Source organism: Schistocerca cancellata, chromosome 6 (genome assembly GCF_023864275.1).
Source record: "Schistocerca cancellata isolate TAMUIC-IGC-003103 chromosome 6, iqSchCanc2.1, whole genome shotgun sequence".
Lineage (NCBI taxonomy): Eukaryota > Metazoa > Arthropoda > Insecta > Orthoptera > Acrididae > Schistocerca > Schistocerca cancellata.
Genome location: NC_064631.1, coordinates 608,378,043 through 608,397,025, shown reverse-complemented (window position 1 = coordinate 608,397,025; position 18,983 = coordinate 608,378,043). Strand labels below are relative to the sequence as shown.

Here is an 18,983-nt window from a genome sequence, read left to right as displayed (position 1 = left end):
TGTTCAGTTGGATATTTGCTCATGAATGTACGATGGATTCTCGAAGTTCATCCAATGTGCATGGCTTTTGTCGATAAACGATGTCCTTTAGTGTTCCTCACAGGTAAAAGTCCAGAGGAGTTAGGTCTGGGGAACGTGGTGGATACTCCACAGCACCTCTGCGGCCTATCCATCTTCCTGGTAGATTTTCGTCAAGATACGCCATAACACAATTTTGGTAGTGGGCTGAGGCACCATCTTGTTGAAAGTAAACTCTTCTATCTCCATACAAGTCTCAGATGGCAGGTAAAATGGATGTCTGAAGCTACACGTCACCGGTGACTGTGCCATCAAAGAAGAATGGCCCAATCAAGCCCCGGTAAGACAACCCACACCACACATTTACTGCTGGCAAATGCACGGCTTTGTCTAAATGGACGTTCAGATTTTCAGTGGCCCAGTAGATGCAATTGTGGCGATTTACTGTACCATTGAGTTTGAACTGTACCTCATCAGACCACACAATCATCTCAGCAAACTCTTCATCGTTGCGCACCATGTTGGTAAACCACTAACGAATTACTGACTGCAACGTGTTCAGTTGGATATTTGCACATGAATGTATGACGGATTCTCGAAGTTCATCGAATGTGAATGGCTTTTGTCAATAAACGACATCCTTTAGTGTTCCCCACAGGTAAAAATCCAGAGGAGTTAGGTCTGGGGAACATGATGGATACTTCACACCACCTCTACGGCTTCAAATTAATCTCGAATGCAACGAATCGTTAAACGTGTCGGTGGCTCTGTTTGATACTCATTTCGACATTGCCATTGAACCTCATTAATGTTTTCGTATTTAAATTACCACTTCAAAACTGACTTCCTTTCATCGAATGTAAGCCTTGCGCCAGCCATTTTTACTTGAGTAACTAGGTGCAACTAAGAACAAAACACTGACTATCTGGTGACTGTCATATGACAAAACAAAACAATGCAACACAACGCCTTTGTGGCGATTGCTGGAACTGCAAACTATTACACTACCAAAGATGAGATAACTCCGTCAATTAGTTTGCCAGTTATGGACTTTTAAACAGTGGACACTTTTTTTTTTGGACCCCTCTGTATATGTAACTTAACTTTGTCAATTGTTGTAATAGCTAAATGACATTAAAATTTCATTCGATTCAATTCAATTCAATTCAGTTCAATACACTCATAAAAGATTGTGACTGGCAAGCTTTCAGAACCAGTGGCTACTTCCACAACAGTCTTTTATGTGTGTGTTCTGCCACTGCTCAGTGAGTAGATCTTTTATCTATCCTAATAAATAATTTTATGCTCACTTACTTCCCCCCATGAACCATGGACCTTGCCATTGGTGGGGAGGCTTGCGTACCTCAGCGATACAGATGGCCGTGCCGTAGGTGCAACCACAACGGAGGGGTATCTGTTGAGAGGCCAGACAAATGTGTGGTTCCTGAAGAGGGGCAGTAGCCTTTTCAGTAGTTGCACGGGCAACAGTCTGGATGATTGCCTGATCTGGCCTTGTAACATTAACCAAAACGGCCTTGCTGTGCTGGTACTGCAAACGGCTGAAAGCAAGTGGAAACTACAGCCTTAATTTTTCCCGAGGGCATGCAGCTTTACTGTATGATTAAATGATGATGGCGTCCTCTTGGGTAAAATATTCCGGAGGTAAAATAGTCCCCCATTCGGATCTCCAGGCGGGGACTACTCAAGAGGACGTCGTTATCAGGAGAAAGAAAACTGGCGTTCTACGGATCGGAGCGTGGAATGTCAGATCCCTTAATTGGGCAGGTAGGTTAGAAAATTTAAAAAGGGAAATAAATAGGTTAAAGTTAGATATAGTGGGAATTAGTGAAGTTCGGTGGCAAGAGGAACAAGACTTTTGGTCAGGTGAATACAGGGTTATAAATACAAAATCAAATAGGGGTAATGCAGGAGTAGGTTTAATAATGAATAAAAAAAAAAAGGAGTGTGGGTAAGCTACTACAAACAGCATAGTGAACGCATTATTGTGGCCAAGATAGACACAAAGCCCATGCCTACTACAGTAGTACAAGTTTATGTGCCAACTAGCTCTGCAGATGATGAAGAAATTGATGAAATGTATGATGAGATAAAAGAAATTATTCAGGTAGTGAAGGGAGACGAAAATTTAATAGTCATGGGTGACTGGAATTCGAGAGTAGGAAAAGGGAGAGAAGGAAACATAGTAGGTGAATAGGGATTGAGGGGAAGAAATGAAAGAGGAAGCCGTCTGGTAGAATTTTGCACAGAGCATAACTTAATCATAGCTAACACTTGGTTCAAGAATCATAAAAGAATGTTGTATACTTGGAAGAATCCTGGAGATACTAAAAGGTATCACATAGATTATATAATGGTAAGACAGAGATTTAGGAACCAGATTTTAAATTGTAAGACATTTCCAGGGGCAGATGTGAACTCTGACCACAACCTATTGGTTATGAGCTGTAGATTAAAACAGAAGAAACTACAAGAAGGTGCTAATTTAAGGAGATGGGACCTGGATAAACTGACTAAACCAGAGGTTGTACAGAGTTTCAGGGAGAGCATAAGGGAACAATTGACAGGAATGGGGGAAAGAAATACAGTAGAAGAAGAATGGGTAGCTCTGAGGGATGAAGTAGTGAAGGCAGCAGAGGATCAAGTAGGTAAAAAGACGAGGGCTAATAGAAATCCTTGGGTAACAGAAGAAATATTGAATTTAATTGATGAAAGGAGAAAATATAAAAATGCAGTAAATGAAGCAGGCAAAAAGGAATACAAACGTCTCAAAAATAAGATCGACAGGAAGTGCAAAATGGCTAAGCAGGGATGGCTACAGGACAAATGTAAGGATGTAGAGGCTTATCTCACTAGGGGTAAGATAGATACTGCCTACAGGAAAATTAAAGAGACCTTTGGAGATAAGAGAACCACTTGTATGAATATCAAGAGCTCAGATGGAAACCCAGTTCTAAGCAAAGAAGGGAAGGCAGAAAGGTGGAAGGAGTTTATAGAGGGTTTATACAAGGGCGATGTACTTGAGGACAATATTATGGAAATGGAAGAGGATGTAGAGGAAGATGAAATGGGAGATTAGATACTGCGTGAAGAGTTTGACAGAGCACTGAAAGACCTGAGTCGAAACAAGGCCCCGGGAGTAGACAACATTCCATTAGAACTACTGACAGCCTTGGGAGAGCCAGTCTTGACAGAACTCTACCATCTGGTGAGCCAGATGTATGAGACAGGTGAAATACCCTCAGACTTCATGAAGAATATAATAATTCCAATCCCAAAGAAAGCAGGTGTTGACAGATGTGAAAATTACCGAACTATCAGTTTAATAAGTCACAGCTGCAAAACACTAACGCGAATTATTTACAGACGAATGGAAAAACTGGTAGAAGCGGACCTCGGGGAAGATCAGTTTGGATTCCGTAGAAATGTTGGAACACGTGAGGCAATACTAAACTTACGACTTATCTTAGAAGAAAGATTAAGGAAAGGCAAACCTACGTATCTAGCAGTTGTAGACTTAGAGAAAGCTTTTGACAATGTTAACCGGAATACTCTCTTTCAAATTCTGAAGGTGGCAGGGGTAAAATACAGGGAGCGAAAGGCTATTTACAATTTGTACAGAAACCAGATGGCATTTATAAGAGTCGAGGGGCATGAAAGGGAAGCAGCGATTGGGAAGGGAGTGAGACAGGGTTGTAGCCTCTCCCGATGTTATTCAATCTGTATATCGAGCAAGCAGTAAAGGAAACAAAAGAAAAATTTGGAGTAGGTATTAAAATTCATGGAGAAGAAATAAAAACTTTGAGGTTTGCTGATGACATTGTAATTCTGTCAGAGGCAGCAAATGACTTGGAAGAGAAGTTGAACGGAATGGACAGTGTCTTGAAAGGAGGATATAACATGAACATCAACAAAAGCAAAATGAGGATAATGGAATGTAGTCGAATTAAGTCGGGTGATGTTGAGGGTATTAGATTAGGAAATGAGACACTTAAAGTAGTAAAGGAGTTTTGCTATTTGGGGAGCAAAATAACTGATGATGGTCGAAGTAGAGAGGATATAAAATGTAGACTGGCAATGGCAAGGAAAGCGTTTCTGAAGAAGAGAAATTTGTTAACATCGAGTATTGATTTAAGTGTCAGGAAGTCGCTTCTGAAAGTATTTGTATGGAGTGTAGCCATGTATGGAAGTGAAACATGGACGATCAATAGTTTGGACAAGAAGAGAATAGAAGCTTTCGAAATGTGGTGCTACAGAAGAATGCTGAAGATTAGATGGATAGATCACATAACTAATGAGGAGGTACTGAATAGAATTGGGGAGAAGAGGAGTTTGTGGCACAACTTGACTAGAAGAAGGGATCGGTTGGTAGGACATGTTTTGAGGCATCAAGAGATCACAAATTTAGCATTGGTGGGCAGCGTGGAGGGTAAATATTGTAGAGGGAGACCAAGAGATAAATACACTAAGCAGATTCAGAAGGATGTAGGTTGCAGTAAGTACTGGGAGATGAAGAAGCTTGCGCAGGATAGAGTAGCATGGAAAGCTGCATCAAACCAGTCTCAGGACTGAAGACCACAACAACAACATGCTCACTTAAGGAATTCTGAGTTGCAATACAGATGGCTCTACTTTTATATACTGTAGGGTATTAGTGGAAGTAAATGTTTGTATACGGTTATATAACATACTACTTGATGTATATATTAGTTATACATATGGCATGATATCACTGTTATAAATGAACAAAAAATTATGATGTCCAAGACTGAAAACTTAACATAGACAAATAAAGAATATTATTATTATTATTATTATTATTGGATTAAAGAAGTGTCCGATTCCACCAGTCTGCTTTGACCCATGACGTCATCAGTATGGGGGAAAGTGCTATTCTAAGTGTCTCCAATATGGCGCCTATGACATCACTACACACACATGCCAACAAACAAGAAAATAAATATAAATAAGACAACAACATCTCCTTCCAAAAATACAATCAAACTAATGGGTCAACAATGGGAAATTGGGGGTTTTAGGCTGGGGACATGCTAAATACAACAGTAAACAAAACACAATCCCAAAACTCATTGGGCAGGGGGTGGGGGAATTACAACAGTCCATACACGAACAAAAATCCAAAGGAATCGGACACTTCTCTTGTTCTACATAGGTCAATCACAGCTGATGATACCAACACACCAACACCTACAACTACAAAAATTGGAATTGGTCATTTCCCTTGACCTACATAGGTCAACCACAACTATTGATACCAACCAACCAACACACACACACACACACACACACACACACACACACACACACACACTCTCTCTCTCTCTCTCTCTCTCTCTCTCTCTCTCTGCCACTGCCACATGTACCCATCCCTGGTCCGAGACGACGGAACTGGTCAACCTCACGTTCTCGTGACAAATGCTACACTTCACAATCTCAGCGATCAGTCCAAATAACTGATAACTGGAGGAATTTTATAATGGACAGCATGTCCCCCCCCCCCATCTCCGACTGCAACATAGCACTGTTATATTTCATCATCATATCCATACCTAACAACAGAAGCCACACAATAAATTAAATGTCTCGCAGCACCACAAACAGCAAACCAATAACACCTAATGAAATGACAGACACATAAACAAACGAAGTTAATTGATAACTCACTGAAAAGACTTCCAAAGCTTACATCCTAAACCACAAATTCACACATCCTACACCAAGGCTCAAATGGACACGATACAACACATTACAAAAATGGTTCAAATGGCTCTGAGCACTATGGGACTTAACATCTGAGGTCATCAGTCCCCTAGAACTTAGAACTACTTAAACCTAACCAACCTAAGGACATCACACATATCCATGCCCAAGGCAGGATTCGAACCTGCGACCGTAGCGGTCGCGCGGCTCCAGACTGAAGCGCCTAGAACCGCTCGGCCACTCCGGCCGGCCAACACATTACACTCAGCACATATACACACGTCGCCAGAGGGCACCATCAAACACAACATCTACAAACACAACCAATTCATATACTCCATGCCGTAATGACGTCACACACCACAACACCCTTATGCCACGGGTCAAAGCAGACGAGTGGAATTGGACGCTTCCATTGACCCATTACCATCATCATCAAGATACTGACTGATAAAAGACAAGCATCTCCCAAAAATTTAACTAGTATTCAGGCTGATTTCCTAAGCAGTCTACTGGACGTCACACATTTTTATTGTTATTTATAAATTTTTCCACTTAAATTTTCACCTGCAATGTTCGAGCATAATTCATTAAGGTGTACTTGCCAAGTATGATAGTTGTCTCAGCACAAGTTGTTTGTTCCCTTAAAATGAATTGTCTGATAAACCCAAAGGGCTTCTGAAGAGCCAGTGAGGCACATGGGAGTAAAGTCGTGTTGGCTGCAGGATGCTACTTGCTACTGCCTCCATCTCGACATGACATGCACCCTATTCTCTCTCTCCTGGTTGTTCAGACTTTGTTCTGATGTTAGAACAACATCCTTTCATGACCAGCTCAACTGGCTGATGGTTTGCCATTTTGACTCGGGTGTGCCCAATTGTATTCCATAATCAAGAAAACACGTAATATTGTTTGAATGAATTCCTTTATTTCAGAAGTAACTCTATCAGATGTCCACACGGTCATTCATCCTCACCAGAACCGACCTGCGCTTGTACAATGCTTTATTAATGATAAGTTATCACTATTCTACATCCATCCTCAGCAAACCCTTTTGAGGTGCATGGCAATGGGAAAAAAGCACCACACTCATAACAACAATTATGTATGGTTTTATTTCTTCTGTTTAAATATTGCTGTACTTTTGTTAATGTGTTTGAAGGCTCACACACATGTGGAAGAAAATTTGATACTAAAATGATTACAGTGTGATTTCATATCATATGTTAGGCAGAGAAACTAAACAGTTATAGAATGGCACACAGTATTCTCAAGTATGTTGTTCCTTGTCAAATTGAATTTCATTGGTACTCATCATTTAATAAATTGATATGAATAAGCTAAAACTGTGTTCACCATTCAAACAGAAACCATTTGTGATAAGTTTCCAAATACTCTTAGTTCAAATCCTATCAAGCAGCCAACTGCAGTTATTACAACACCAGAAGACAGACATTTAGGCAAGGTGAAGTGTTAAGAGGGGGAAATAATACACAATTTGTTGACACCTATCCCAAGACTGTGTCTGTTGACAACAGTACCATGCATAAATGGGTATGATATGTGATACCTTTTATACTACTTACAACGAGTACCCATTCTGTACTCGAGAATAATCACATGATCGAAACTAGCCAATATAACTGTATAAACTTGGCTATTTACTTAACATAACAGCTTGGTGGAAACACTGTCATTAAACAAGTGGAACTAACACATAAGAAAATTAAAAGACAGATTTTATCTACATCTACATACTTAGTCCGTAATCCATTGAATGATATATAGTGGAGAGTAGTTGGCAGCCCTTCTAGTCGTTTCATTTCCTGTTTCATTCACAAATAGAGGGAGGGGAAAATAACTGCCTTTATGCCTATGCCCAAGTCCTAATCTCTCTTACTGTATCCCTACAATTCTTTAGTGAAATGAGTGTGGGTGGTGGTAGAATTGTTCTGCAGTCTGTCAGTCTGTAAAAATCGACAAAACAGCAGAAGTGACAGAAAAATATCCATGAACAGATACAAGACAAAATGAAAAGTTTCATGTCCAGTCAATAAGGACATCAGCCCATAAAACCTCCACAGTAAACAGCACTATACAAATTTACAATAGTCTTCCGTATAAAATAAAAGACATATCATCATTCTTACTCTTTTGTAAAACCATATGGGCATTCTTATTGGATCACTGCTTCCATTCAGTAGCAGTATTTCTAGAGCATTTAAGATATAAAATACCAGAAACAAGACAGTGCAGCTACTGCAAGAATCTTTGTGGATAAATCTAAAATTCATGTATCTGCTGAAATAAATACTGTGTTCTTAATGACAAGACAACTGTATGGATGAACTTCAACCATGTACAGAACAAAAATAGGACCAATGTACAATTCACATTATTGAATAGCCAAATTTAGCAAAAGAATCACATAAAATTTTTAGGATTATGGGTGGATCAGCATCTAAGATGGGAAAAACACATAGAAATGCTTAACAAAAAATTAAGCAAGTACTGTTACATATTAAGAGTGCTTAAAGATAGCTGCAATACCGAACAGTGTTAAGTGCTTATTACGCATACATGCATATTCTACTGAAGTATGGAATAGTGTTCTCAGGAAATACCTCTTTTGCAGAGCAGTCTTTTAAGCTCCAGAAGAAAACTTTAAGTTTAATAAGTGATGTTGCTTACAGATCACCATGTAGAGGTATCTTTACGGAATAAAAATCATGACTTTATGATCTATATTTATATTTGAAAGCATATGCTTCATTAAAAACCATGAATAATGAGATCCACCATTATCAAACAAGGAACACGGATGACTATCATAGGGATGTGCAAAGAAAATCAATGTATCAGGACAATGCTGTTTACAAACTTAAAATTCTGTGCAGTGCATTGCCAGATAGCATCAGAAAAATACCACACACTAATATATTAAAAAAAGAACTAACAAATCTATTAATAAACAACAGCTTCTATAGCAATAACAAATACCTGGAATTTTGCTCAAATCTGTAAGTCTACTTCATAACTCTCTAAACAAAAATTCATAATTATTAACCATTCTTAGATAAAACTGAACTTCTTTCATCCATGTATGTATGAAATTATGCACCTAGCTTTTGTGCTGTATGTTGCTCTGTCTAGGTAACTAAAGTACTGGTAGGCCTACTAATAGTTTCAGTAAAATCAAGCAAGGGGTTTCACAAGCTTTTGTTCTATCTGTATGTACGTAAGCAGAATAATGTTTTTGTTATAAAGATGTGTTGATACCAATGATAAGATTTTGTACATGATGTAAATATGTAATATTTTATACTGTTCTGTACTTTGTCAAGTCCAATATCATGAATGTGGTAATACAGTGCTAAATAAATAAAGTCAATAAATAAATCTTTTATATATAGTACTTAATGCTATCTGTGCTTGTCATTAGAAGATCATTGTGTAATATATAATCATTCATCTACAATAGTAACTGCTGGCTATCAACACAACCCACTCACAAAAATGATAAAAAACATAATCTGAATGTATTTCTTATTTTATCTGTACAGTTTGTTACTGGCTAGCTGATTTTGGTATTTTGAGTTCCCATTTCAGGAAACAACCCTGTTCAGCAGAGACTATTCAACAGAACCCCACAAGGAATCAATTTCTTTTTGTGGCAATACTGGGGCAGTGTTCTGCATACCTTACAAGCTAAACAGGAAAGAAATAGTATATATCAAACTGATATACATAGTTTTCCCTTAGTTTCAGGAGACCAATATATCCAAATCTTAGTTATAAGGGCAAAGTACATTCTGCTGAAGGGCAAAACATATCCTTCTGAACCAGTGAGAAATTAAAAATAAATAAAACATCAGTTGGGCCACAGTAGCCTACCCATAAATCATGCCCTATAAACAACTTTCTGTCCATACAATATATTAGTACATTAAACATCATCTCGAACTATACAGATTTCTTGTTATAAACCATCTCCTGTGCCTCACATACCCATTAAAGTGTATATGCATCCTCTGTTACACTGTTTCATTCATAACGTAACCCCTTTTGCATAGTAAAATTTACACCTACTTTATTTCTCCCCTCGATCCAGAAGGTAGTGTGAAAGAGATGAATGAAAAACAAATCTTAACACTGGATTTGAGGGGTGATTAGGCCTGTATTTAGGTGGGTCCACTTGCCAAAAACAAGCTATTCAATTGTATCACTATAGGTGGCTACACTAATGCGAAATCGAATTTCTTTATAAAGCACCAACAATGCGAATACAACATTCTGCGTTCCTGTAATTAGTGTTACCTGATGACAATTTTTTTCTGGGTATTTTGCATGTGATAAGTAAAATACCAGCAGGAAGTCTGGAGAATAACAGTAGTACTTCAAACAAGTGAGTCTTATTGTCATTCCTCCCAATGGTATATTCGGGATTTCCTGGTTTAGTATCAACTGTTCAACTTTCTTCTCCGCATTTTGTGCAGAAAAACGTGAACAACAGATGTACTGCACTATGTTGTATACCGCGCAGTCTCAGAATCAGCTGTTCGCCATTTGCAAGCTTTACGTAAAGTTTGTTTATAAATAAAGGATAGCATTCTCGTATCGAAAGTATTTTGGTGAAGTCAACTTTTAATCTGTCATAGTTTCTATGGGATGAAAATCTTCTCAAAGTTTTTGAAATGACAAATACGTCTATTTGCAAACGCAGAAGTATTTTAACGACAGTTAGCAGACAGTCATCTTCAATCTTATTGCTTTTTTTTCTGAAGCGCATTTCATAGTTCATAATAAGTCTATAGAGAACCAAAATTCTTGATTAATTTTTCTATCCTCGTCAGGAAAGTATTAAGAAGAGGGCATCAAAGGAATACCGTCTTGTATCTCATTGTAGAAAATACGTAGTTTAGTGACATTTATTATGTTGGTAAAGTTTGTTGGTAGCACTACTTATTGCTGAGTGTAGGAAGTAAAGTAAATGCAGAAAAAAATGATTGTAAGGTGAAGCAGTGTGAAAAATATCTCAAAATAATTATAAGGAAAAGCGGCAAATTTGGCAAGTTACTACTACGTTTTAATGTTGTGGCGAAAACACGCCGCTTTGTGTTTTTGCGAATTAGTCATGAACTTGTCGATCTGACATTAAACTTGGTAAATTTCGTTCAATCTGAATTTATCGATGGGATTTTTGTGGCTTTCGAGAGACTTGTATAATTATTTGAGTATGCATAGACAGTCTTTTTTAAAATCCCCATTATTATTATTATTGTGTTACTGCAACACGACAATGTTAATTGCTTTCAGTGCACTGTGCTGTGTGCGCGACTTGATGTGATGCCAGTGTTATTTACTGTACAGCGCCGAACGCCAGTGACATCATGTTAACAATCAGAAGAAACATAATCTGATACAGGTGCGATAGTTTGTAGAGCTTTGGTAATGCATGCGTGTATTGTTGTTAGTTTTTGTTACTGTAATCAGTTTATAATTTTTGCCCTAAATTAAACATTATTTATCCGTTGTTTTTATGCACAGAATTGTGGAAAGGTGTATTTGAATAGTAGAAAATATTGTAATGTTTACAAAACAAAGCTATTCACAGTATGCATTATGATCCTGTTAATCCTTGGTGAATTCTTAGCAGCTAGAGCCCATTATGACATGAGATATTTGGTGGAACGTGCGATGATTCAGTTTATATATTAAAGTTACGATCAGTATAAAATAAATGATAAAAAGACAAGCGCTGTGAATGCGAACAAGAACTTCGTTACTGTGGGGAGGCTCTCCAGAATTTCACTAGTGGAAAAACATGAAAAGGAATAGTAAAAAACATTCTGCAGACAGCTTTACTATATGCATTCTAATTTGTTACTCCACATGAGGTATGCTGGGAGCAAAGGAATAGACAGAATCCCTTATGGTTGTTTGTAGCATCCAGAGTATGGACAAAGTTAAGACTATGTGTATAGTACTACTTTCTCCTGAATTTAAGTATTTAGTAATGTAAATGTCTTGCAGTCTTCATCTGTTACAGTCAGAATAATTAATTCCTTACAGTTCTCCTGTGATATCACTAGACCACCATAGCTGTGGTCTCTTACTCCTATTCTGTGCCATGGTGTTCTGTCTCAACATGTAATTGTCTCTCACCCAATATTCTGTCTTGCTACACTGTGTTATATTGTAAATTGGGCAATTGCTAGAGGGGGTGGCATGGAGTGGTAGAAGCAAGCTCGGGTCCACTGGAAACTGGCACAGGATGAGATGCCGTGCAAGGGAAACAAGCCATGCTTGTGTTCCACAGTGCAGGCATTTTAGTCTGTGTTGCATACTTCTGCAAAACCGGAAGTCACACCCAGAGATACAAATGCTTCAAATGTTGTTCACAAACAAAACTGGAAAAGTTGACATGCTTTAATAAACATTGTAACTGCAACAGTTATGTACACTTCACACAAGGAAAGGGAAAAGTATAAAAGAGCGTGAAGTACAACACAGTAACACATGAAAACAAGGCATCTTCACACACTACCGTCAATTAGCCAGCACTGACTGCATCCAAAACAAATGACTACCTGCTGAAGCTTCAGATTTCTACCAATTCAGGATGGAGCTGATCAGCTAGCTCACGGTTAACATACTGCCCAGTTTTGTATAATTGTTGTCATTTGACAGATCACAACAATTGCTATGGCTCACTTAAGGATTTTTGTATTATGTTTTGCCCGAAAGACCAATTTCTGACAAGCTAACTCCCCAGATTTTATAAGCATTGAATAATATATTAGTTCTAGTTTGTATTTTCGGCAATCTATGTAAAGCATTAACTGAGAGAATCACAGTATCCTAGATAAGTTCAAGTTTTATGGGGTTGATGGTATAGCCAACAAATGGATGATGTCATATCTAGCCAAAGGAATGCCGAAAGTTGTCCGTAGTAATTCTGCCAATATAGTTTGGGGATGTAATTCTGATTGGGTAGAAATCACATATGAGGTTACCCAAAGCTCAGTGTTAGGTACGCTATTGTTCCTCCTACATAACGATCTTCTGTCTAATGTACAACAGAATCAACTCTTTTTGCAGGTGACATTAGTATTGTAATCAATCCGATTATACATACAGAAGCAGAAGAAATGGTAAACAATGTTCTTAAAAGTATCATTGACTGGCTTTCTGCAAAGGTTTCACCCTCAATTTTAAAAAGGCACAACATATTAAGTTTTGTACATGTACCAATGGTAAGTGTAATGTGTGGTGAGGAAATTATAAATAGGGTAGAAACTTCAAATTTTTAGGTGTCCATATTGATGAGAAATTAAACTGGAAAATGCACATTTTGAAACTCCTAAAACAACTTAGTTCACCCACATTTGCACATAGGATTATTACAATCCCTAGGCAGAGACAGATCAGTAAGTCAACATATTTTCATTGAATAATGTTGTATGGAATAATGTTCGTGGGTAATCATCTTTAAGAAAGAAAGTCTTCCTTGCTGAAAAAGGTGCTGTAAGAATAATTAGTGTTGCTCACCCACAATCATTTTGTATACGTCTGTTTAAGGAGTTGGGCATTCCGACTAAAACTTGACAGTATGTTTATTCCCTCATGAAGTTTTTTTCTAAAATAATCCACAACAGTACAAAAGGAACAATGATGTACATGATTGTTATACTAGAAAGAAAAATGACATTCATTACTCCACATTTAGCATAAGAAGGGTTGCTTAATGCTGTAACAAAAAATTTTATCACTTACCCGGTGATATAAAAATGTCTGACAAACAGCAAGGTAAGATTTGAAAACAAACTGAAAAACTTGTTCCCTGACATATATAGATTTGATACTTACCCTAAACCCCTAAAAGGGGTGTGCATTGACTGCTTGGCCTTTGCCGATGACCTGGCAATTTTTGCTAACAACATAGAGTCAGTAGTCAACAAGATCAATAGGCTATCAGAAATTGCTGAAAAAGTTGGACTCCAGATCTCTATTCAAAAGACAAAATATATGACGAACATCTGTGATGGCCCTTAATGGATGATCATCAATCTGGGAAAAATCGGACAAGTTAAGAATTTCAGGTATCTTGGTGAAGTCATCCAGGAGAATGGATTAGAAGAAGAAACAATTAATGTCAGGATGAGGAAGTTAGACCAGGCATACCAACTGACAAAGAATACCTATAGCAAAAAGTCAATGAGTGTAGGGGCCAAGTTCTGACATTATAATACAGTCGTAAAACCTGAGGGCTTATATGTGTGGGATATTAAGGAAAATACTAGGTAATAGATGGGTTGATGGACAATGGTGAATGAGAACAAATGAGGACTTGTACAGCAAGACAGAACCTATCACTGCATCCATTAAGAAGAGATGATTGTTATTTTACGGTTATCTCATGAGGATGGACAGTGACAGACTAACAAAAAGAATATGGAGTTTCATCCAATCTAAGAAAACAAGCATACAATGTGCTAATCCCTGTTCTGCACTCATAGGCAGCACACAGCACCTGGTAAATGCGGTGCTTGGGGACCACAGCACAGCTACAACACCTGAGGATGGGTTTATAATAGTCCGAAACCGGTCGTGTGAAAATAAAGTAATTTGCCAATGAAGCGGTATTTTCAACCTCTGCTAAGAAAACAAGGCCGAGATGGTTTGAAGAATGTGAAAAATATCTTAGGCAGATTGGTACCTCATAGAGAGAAATTCCTGACAGGAACAAATTTAGAAGACTGGTGAACAACTACCTATGTTTTAGAATGGCATCAACGTCCAAAAGACGGAGAGGACCATTATGATGCAAATTGTGGAAAAAAAATTAAAATGCTGTATCTCTGGAAAAGTCCAAGATTTTTTTGAAAGATGCTTTATGATTACAAAAAAATCCTCCATTTCGACTTATCTGTCAAAGCTCTTTTACTATAGCATTCTGACCTTTTTTTTTTTTGTAATCTATGGATTTTTTAAAATGTCAGTCCATAAAATTTCGATTTTTGTTTTTCTGTTGTTTAGTATGATATATTTCTAGATTCCCTGAAAAAGAGAGCTTCCACTTTTAGATTGAACAGGTTTTATAAACCTTGCGCATTGCTAGCAAGGCATGTGCTGAGTCATGTCCTGTGTCATCAATTCTAGCTGCAACACTTGTGGTCTTGTTTTGAAAATATGTCACTCCTGTAAGATTGAAACCTGACCATTACTCTAATGATACCCTTGTACTTCTTGTGGGAGAATTACAGACCACTTCTCAGCAAAATAACAGTGAAGCGCTAAACTTAGTTCTTCAGCCTGTACACGCCCTTTCACTTCTGCAGTGTGTTGTTGCAATTTCTTCAGATGCTGGTGTGTTACTGCTTTCACTAACCATTTACCAAATTCATCAATGAAACTGTCAAAGGCGAAAGTTTTCTTAATTAGTTTATTTCCCTCCTATGTCACATATGTAATTTCTGCAGAGTTATCTGCTACATCTTCCAGGCCAAGTGTCTGTAAATATAGTCCTCCCTTTTAAGGGCAGTCACCACATTCCTGAAACAAACAAGTCTCTCACTTTAAGTCACAGACTACTAATGACATAACACACCCAACCAAGGTGTCATATGCCACGTGCTCCAGTAAGTTCTTCAAAGTTACCTTACAAAGTTCAAAATTCGTGCAGTACACACATAAACAGATATCTCTAGATCTGATCTTCCAATATGTGAAGTTGTGTAGTTGCTCTTATAAATTGCAAAAGTTTCTTTAATACTGCAAGTCGTCTACCTCTTCACTTCCACAACTTTGTGACCTTCAACTGTTTCAGTTGACACTCTGGCGAGAACAGTCCCATTTATCTTCCACATAAAATGACTGAACTATTTCAACTAGTGTTGCTTCTACAGGATGACTATAATAGGGATCTGTTCTTCCAAAGACTCCTTTTACAGACCTCAAATTTATTGATTTGTCTACCACGTGGTTCAATATTGTTTTCTTTCGAAATCTTTCTGGAATAATAGTTAAAACTTCCACCATTTCACTGTCGGATGCACAATACTCTACAGCTGAATTGATGTTTATGAAAAATTCCTGGCTAGAGGTGCAAGAGTGCTTTGGTCCATTTTCTTCTGAAGTTGGAATTTCTACTTTGAAGAGTGTGGTCAGTTTTGCTGTAGTGTATTCATCCATAGCTTTAGTAATTTATCTGTGCTTTCTTGATGCATAGAGCTTATGACTCGACTTCACTAACCACTGTTTCTTAACAGAACTAAAACCTACTTCTGTAGTTGACTGATTCAGGGTATTTAATTCTTCCTCTATTGATGCAAAATCTGCATCATTTGCACCATAGGGGCTTCACCTTGTTCAGATACTATCAATGTTGTTATTCTGTCAAAACATTTAGAACACAAAAAGTCGACAGGGAACATCTTCACTTTGAAACAGAGGCTTCAAATGAGAACACTTATTCCTAACCTGAGCAAAGTCTGATTTTTTGTTTGTCTTATATATCACTCTTTTATGGCTATGCAAATAGTGAGCACACTTCACTCTCCTGTGTCCCCAGTCGGAAGACATTTCAAACAGTCCTTTTCACAAAATACACTGCAACTGTGTCAACCTGCAAATTCCTTATCAAAACACAGAACTCACTGGATGGTCTCAGATTTCTTAGAAGCCTCTTCAGTAAACAAATTAGCACTGACCAACTACAAAACAGAAACCTACAACGAACAACCATGACAAAGAAACTACAACAAAGTGAAAGAAAAATCTGCAACAATGAAAAAGAAAAGAAATAACTGCAACAATGAAACTGATAAGAAATAACTGTAACAAAGACAATAGAAATAAACATTGTAACAAAGAAATTATTAAGAAACAACTTCAGTGAAGACATACATTACCCTTGAAAGTTAAAAAAATGATTTTTTAAAATAAAGCCTGTCCAGCTTAAAGTGGAAGCTTTCCTTTACGGAGCATATACATGGTACTAATCAACAGAAAAAAATCTAACTTTTCTGGATTGGCATTTTTGAAAGGAAAAATAAAAGTCTGTAAATTATAAAAAAAAAATTCAAAAGGTGACAGTAAAAGAACTTTGACAGGTATGTCCAAATGGAGGATACCATTGTAATGATAAAGCAATTATCATTCAAATAAATAAATTAAAAAAAACTCGTAGCAAAATATCTAGAACTGTTACAGAGATACAGCACTTTAAAAATTTTCCAAAATTCGCATCATCAAAATGGTGTTCGCAGTGTTATCTTTGGAGGCCTGTATCTTTGGGCAGGAATTTTTTTGGAGAAAACAAAAAAATACATGTTTCTTACTTACTCCTGAATTTAAATATATGCTAAGTTTAATAACATCTGAGACTATGAAGGTAACCCCCCTACCTGGCACAGTGTTATCTATGGAGGCCTGTATCTTTTGGCAGGAATTTTTTTGGAGAAAACAAAAAAAATACATGTTTCTTACTTACTCCTGAATTTTAACAGATGCTAAATTCAGTAACATCCGAGACTATGAAGGTAACCCCCCTGCCTGAAGTGATTCGGATTATAACCTATGAAAATTACATGGAATGAGCTCTGAAAAAATGTAAGGTTGCCTGGTATATAATGACACAAGAATCCACTTCTACCTGAACTAAAGACGTCCTCATTGAACCAGAAGAGCTTAAAAAATGCTTTACTACTGTAGTACAGGAATGAAGATCTAAATTAACCAATCGCACACACCAGAATCTGATATTCTTGCTGATCAGCTTCATAGAGGACATGAATTCTGTTGCAATCTTGCCACACCCATAGCTATAGTAAACACTGCTTTTTAATATTTTGTGACTAGAAAAGTACGAACTTTTGCTGACACTGTAACTACACAATAAAAGGGACAGTACACTAATTTGCAAACCCTTGTTTTTATTATGAATAAATGCCTTGAATTTGGAGTTTTCCCTGACTAGCTCAAAATTTCAAAAGTTGTTCCTACATACAAAAAGGGGAAAAGCATGTCCCTAAGAACTACAGGCCAATGTCTATTGTTACAATCTTTTCCAATGTATTTGAAGCAATTTTTCACATGTAGCTTAGTAATTACTTTGAAAAATCCAACCTTCTTTGTAGCAGATAGCATGGCTTTCAACAAGGAAAAAGTATCACTTCTGCAGTCCTTGAAATTGTTTATCAGACTCTAACTGCATTTGAAAATAAGAGTGTGATCTCTCTTGAGCCATGCAATTTGAGTATGGCTTTTGACTGTATCCCCTATGACATCGTACTAACCAAATTGCGGTATTATGAATAAATAATATAGCATTATAAGTAATTAATTCTTATCTAAATAACAGGAGGCAATTTGCGTCAATTCAAAATAAGTTTTCTTCCCTGAAGAAAGTCACATCTGGTGTACCTCAGGGCTCTGTCCTTGGATTGTTCTTCTTCATTGTTGCAATTAACATTTTGCCACATTATGTTGGGCTTCATTCAGCTTTCTACATTAGTAACCAAAGATTGAGATAGGATAAGGCTATGCCAGGTATCACGGGACAAACTCTCCTCAACACTAAACTAGTTCACATCTAATAAACTACTGTGTAACCCAGAGAAAACTCAACATCAGCTGCTGGGACTAGCTAAACCCATAAAAGCAAAATGTGTAGAACTACCTGGAATAAATATTGATTCTAAACTAAACTGGAAACCCTTTTTAATTTTCATTTTCATCTACTTCTTCGTCCCTTTCTATAATACTGCCTGCAAGCTCATTTCTGTCATTTATATTTATTCCACCTTTAACTTCCTTTCTTTTCATAGTACTATGTTGCCATCTGAGTTATTCATACAGCTGCTTCTGTTTACTCTGCTGGTCTCTTGATTTTCCTATCATTGGAAGCTATCTATTCCCTAATTGTGCATGCTTCTACACCCTAGCATTTCTCACCTAGCAATTCCCACTTTGCCGTTTTGCACTTTCTAGAAATATGTAGGGCAATTTCATCCCAAATCATACAGGTCAAGGGAGAATGTCTCACATCACAATTTCAGAGTTTGCTGGGGAAAAAAAGTTGAAGTTCCGTGATACCTCTCCAAAACTACAATATTTTGATTTTCTGATTATTTGTTAAAATGCTACAGACCTCTCTGAATGAGAGTATTTGTGGAAATGTTGTAACAAAAGGGAAAATTGAAAAATAATGATAAAGAAACCAA

At 37.4% G+C, this 18,983-nt stretch overlaps 2 protein-coding genes across 6 annotated transcripts in view; one reads left to right on the top strand and one right to left on the bottom strand.

Annotated features, from left to right (window-relative positions):
* The window catches only part of LOC126088151 (pyruvate dehydrogenase phosphatase regulatory subunit, mitochondrial-like), a 199,290-nt gene extending 188,868 nt beyond the window's left edge, over positions 1-10,422 (bottom strand). For both annotated transcript variants that reach the window (XR_007519946.1, XM_049906267.1), the window contains exon 1: positions 10,075-10,422. The gene's annotated coding sequence lies outside the window, so the exon portion shown is untranslated. The remainder of the gene's footprint in view (positions 1-10,074) is intronic.
* A 142-nt stretch (positions 10,423-10,564) lies between these two features.
* Positions 10,565-18,983, top strand: part of LOC126088153 (low-density lipoprotein receptor-related protein 3-like) — a 108,125-nt gene continuing 99,706 nt past the window's right edge. Inside the window, exons 1-2 of one of the 4 annotated variants that reach the window (XM_049906273.1) lie at positions 10,565-10,920; positions 11,074-11,182. The gene's annotated coding sequence lies outside the window, so the exon portion shown is untranslated. The remainder of the gene's footprint in view (positions 10,921-11,073; positions 11,183-18,983) is intronic. The other 3 variants (XM_049906272.1, XM_049906271.1, XM_049906270.1) reach the window with 3 other exon arrangements.